The sequence below is a fragment of the Rhinopithecus bieti genome, unplaced genomic scaffold (genome assembly GCF_001698545.2).
Source record: "Rhinopithecus bieti isolate Rb0 unplaced genomic scaffold, ASM169854v2 scaffold_40803, whole genome shotgun sequence".
Lineage (NCBI taxonomy): Eukaryota > Metazoa > Chordata > Mammalia > Primates > Cercopithecidae > Rhinopithecus > Rhinopithecus bieti.
Window position 1 is genome coordinate 158,489 of NW_016816762.1, and position 3,974 is coordinate 162,462.

The following is a 3,974-nucleotide window of genomic DNA, read 5'->3' on the forward strand; positions in this document are numbered from 1 at the left end:
TGCCTTCCTGCCTTTTCAGCTTCCAGATGCCGCCTGCATGCCTCATGGTCCCTGCAGCAGACCACATCACTCCGACCTCTGCTTCGTCCTTGCATCTCCTCCTCCGCCTCCCCTCCTCCCTCTCATAAAGATGCTGGGAGGACACTGGACCCCCCTCAGCTGATCCAGCAGAATCTCCCCTCTCGAGATCCTCACTTGCATCACATCTGCAAGATCTCTGCTGAAGCTCTGGGGACTCGATTTGGCATCTTTGCAGCAGCCGTTATTCTGCCCACCGCAGGGGCCCCCACCTGATGATAGAGAAAAGGCACATAGAAGATGCTCAGAAACACGTATTGAGTGAAATTGTGAGTGGCTGTGTGGAGCCAAAACTAGGCTGGTCTGTGCAGGAGGTGTAACAAGAGCTGCGTCCTGTATTTCTGCCTGCCTTCCTGCCTCCGCCATTGACTGGAGGTCAGCAGGTCTGACAGTTCCAGAAATAGAACTTCTGCTCTGATCTGATCCACACGAAGGTGAAGGTCAGGTGCAAGATCCCCCACCCCCACCTTGTGAGTTCTGGGGTGCTGACCCAGGGCCCCACCTCTGCCCTGGGGGACACCCCCTGCCAAGTTTGCTTGGAGGCTCCTTTGAGCTCAGGCACACCCAGGAGCCAGAAGGAGAGGACTTGTAAAGACAGGGCCTGTGACCCCGGGCAAGCCTGTGTCCCGGCCCTTAGGGAAGGAATAAAGAACAGACTATTGTGTAAGAAAGATGAGAATCAGGCAGATAAAGGGCCCAGTGAAGCCGCCTGCCCCACTCCCTACCCCCAGGACTGAACCTTGGACCCCACCTAACATTCCAGCTCCACTGCGGTGCCCTGGTCTCCGTGACAACTGGGAATCATTTTACAAATAGAAGATTGTGGATACGTGGGAATGCAGAGGTGAGGAAGTCTCAGGAGTAAAGGTTTCATTTACGGCACCTTGGTGCGAAGGTGTCAAGCCAAGCCTTGGAGCCAAATTCTATGCAGAATGACCAGGTACAGAGAGCAGAAAACATGAGCTATGTTCCTGGCCCTTTGCCTGTTAGCTGTGTGGCTCTGGTTATGGAGTGAAGGGAGCAGCAGGGTGCTCTGGGCCTTAAGTGACAGAATTCCTAACTCTCTGAGGCCAGAGCAAGGCTTTGGAAAGGCTGGAGGGAAGCCATTAAGCCGGCGAGGTTTTCCTGGCTTGCCCCATGGAGGCAAGATGGCTGCAGGGCTCTAAGCATCATGTCCATTGAGGACAACGTCCAATGCAGAAAGGAGGGCAGGTGGCAAAGGGACTTCTCCTCTCACAACTGTTTTATCACAAACTCCTTCCTCATCCAGAAGCCCTCAAAGACTTTGCTTTATTTCCCGTCAGCAGGAATGCGTGGCAGGAAGGGATCTCACAGGGATTCACAGTTTAATCAATCCCTGGGGCCTGAGGGGCAAAGTGTCTGAGTGACCCAGCCCTCAGTCACGTGTCCATTCCTGAGAAGGAGGTCAGTCTTGCTCCTCTGGAACTGCATGTACCAAATGTGAGTGTGTTTGTGCCTAAGTGTGCCCGTTCACCTCGGTGAGTGGACATGTGTGAAAGCGGATGTTTGCATGGGCACAGGTGTGTGCTGTGTGCATACAAAGTGGGGGCAGGGCTTGTGGGGAGGTGGAGTGATTGTGCAAAGCAGAGTGAGGTGGTGTTGCTGGCAGACATGGACGGAGGCATGACACAGACTGTCCACTGCAAAAACCATGGACACAGGCTGCCTGCTGCAGGGACCACAGATGGAGGTGTGACACAGACTGTCCACTGCAAAAACCATGGATAGAGGCGTGACACAGGCTGCCCACTGCAGGGACCACAGATGGAGGCGTGACACAGGCTGTCCACTGCAGGGACCACAGATGGAGGCGTGACACAGACTGTCTACTGCAGAGACCACGGACGGAGGCGTGACACAGGCTGCCAGCTGCAGAGACCAGCCCTTCCAGAACCTGGCTGCCCTTCTTCTTGGTGATGGTCCCATTTTAAAGGGCCTGGTCCAGGAGTGGATGTGCCACTCACTCCTGCTCTCCCTGAGGTCTGGACTTGCTGCTAAACAGTGGTTAGGAAACTTGCAACAGGCCCTGATTAGATGTGAGATGTCTTCCAAGGCGTTCAACACAGGCCACCTGAATTCACTTTCAGACGTGTTCTCAGTCCTTTCTACACGGGTGATCTCCGCTCTTCCATTAAAAAAGTGTCATTTTAATGACATAAAAAAAAGCAGTGTTTGCTCATTGTAGAAAAACTGGAAAATATATGGAAAAAACTCATCTCTTTCTACAAATTAACACTTTGCAGATTCTTGTCTATGCAGATGAATTCATATTCTTTTCCTTTTAGATAAATGGGCATCATAATCCACGTCCCACCTCGCGATCTCCGTTTTTGCTTCCGTAATAGGTCCTCAAAGCTTTCTTCTATCAGTGAAGGTTCTTCCGCAGCATGACTTTTGGTAGTATTCTATCGTATAGACACAACAGAGCTTATTTAGCAGCTGTTTTGGCTCCTGTGAATTTTGGGTTTCCCTGAGTTCCTTGTCAGCAGCCACCTCTGCCTGAGTTTTGTGGGCATCGGACAGGCAGCCCCACCTGCCAACCACACAATCCACTCACGTAAGATGTCCCAACTCAGAAACTGGCACCCACAACTTTCCAGTCACTGATCCCATCGCAGCCACTCTTTGGAAGCTCTGGGGCCCGGTGAAAGGGCACTCCTGAATGGACTCGTGGCTGCACCTGGGGCGTGGAGCTTTCCTCTAAGCCTGATCTCCCCGCTCCCCGCCTGACTGCACCTGGGGGGATGGCCTGGATCAGCCAGGACTCAGTTCCCACCTCAGGAGGCCTCTGGCCATGGAAGTGCTAAGGTGCCTGGTGTCCGTCTGTCTGGGTGACTCTGACTTGGGGGTTGGAGGGCCCTGCCTGTGTCCAGTGACATGGGGTGGTGTGTGCGGAAAACCAGATGCTCACATGGCAGTGGTGGGGGGAGTGGCTGGGGGTTGGGGGTGAGGGCTACTGGTTACTCTCCCATCTGGGAACCATTTCCGGGGACCCTGGCACCCACAGGCCTGGATCCTCCCATGGTCTGCTGCTTTCCTTCAAGCCGTGGCCTCGTCAGACCCCTAAGCCTCCCTGCACAGGGTTAATTATTCACGTGGCCCGGGACCCAGGTACAAAGTCTTCTCCTTCCCACATCTGCAGAAGCTGCTCTTGTGGACGGGGCTCCAAGGAGGAGAGGGCAATTGTTTTATTTTAATCATGAAAACATTTTCTGGGATATATGTGTTGGTTGAAAAAAATTAAAAGGTATAGAAAAGTATAAACAAAAAATTAAAGACAGGCCCTGTGACTCACGCCTATAATCCTAGCACTTTGGGTGCCCAAAGCAGGCAGATATCCTGAGGTCAGGAGTTCAAAACCAGCCCGGCCAACATGGCAAAACCCTGTCTCTACCAAAAATACAAAAATTCGCTGGGCATGATGGTGCATGCCTGTAATCCCAGTCACTTAAGAGGCTGAGGCGGGGAATCACTTGAACCTGGGAGGTGGAGGTTGCAGTGAGCTGAGATCACGCCACTGCACTCCAGCCTGGGCAACAAAGTGAGACTCACTCTCAAATAAATAAATAATAAATAAATAAATAAATAAATAAATAAATAAATAAATAAATGAAAGAAAACCACTCATAAGCCCACCAAGCAGACAGGCACTGCGAACAACTCACGGCGTTTCCTTCTGGGGTTCGTTCGTTTGTCTTTCCCTGACACAGTAGGGTCCACGAGGAAGTCAGGATCCACTGACAATGTTTGCAGTGTTGTGTTTAATGTGGCAACTGGTTGCGTGACGATAGAGAAGTAAACAGTATGTCTGGTGGCAGTCGGGTTACCACATAGAATTTAGGACGCCCAGTGAAATGTGAATGCTAGGTAAGTGA

The 3,974-nt window shown here is 51.9% G+C and overlaps 1 long non-coding RNA gene across 1 annotated transcript; it reads left to right on the plus strand.

Annotated features, from left to right (window-relative positions):
* Positions 1-910: 910 nt before the first annotated feature.
* On the plus strand, positions 911-3,926 carry LOC108517332 (uncharacterized). Its single transcript, XR_001882077.1, has 3 exons — positions 911-922; positions 1,383-1,539; positions 3,810-3,926. It is a non-coding gene; the product is annotated as an uncharacterized LOC108517332 (long non-coding RNA).
* The last annotated feature ends 48 nt before the right edge of the window (positions 3,927-3,974 follow it).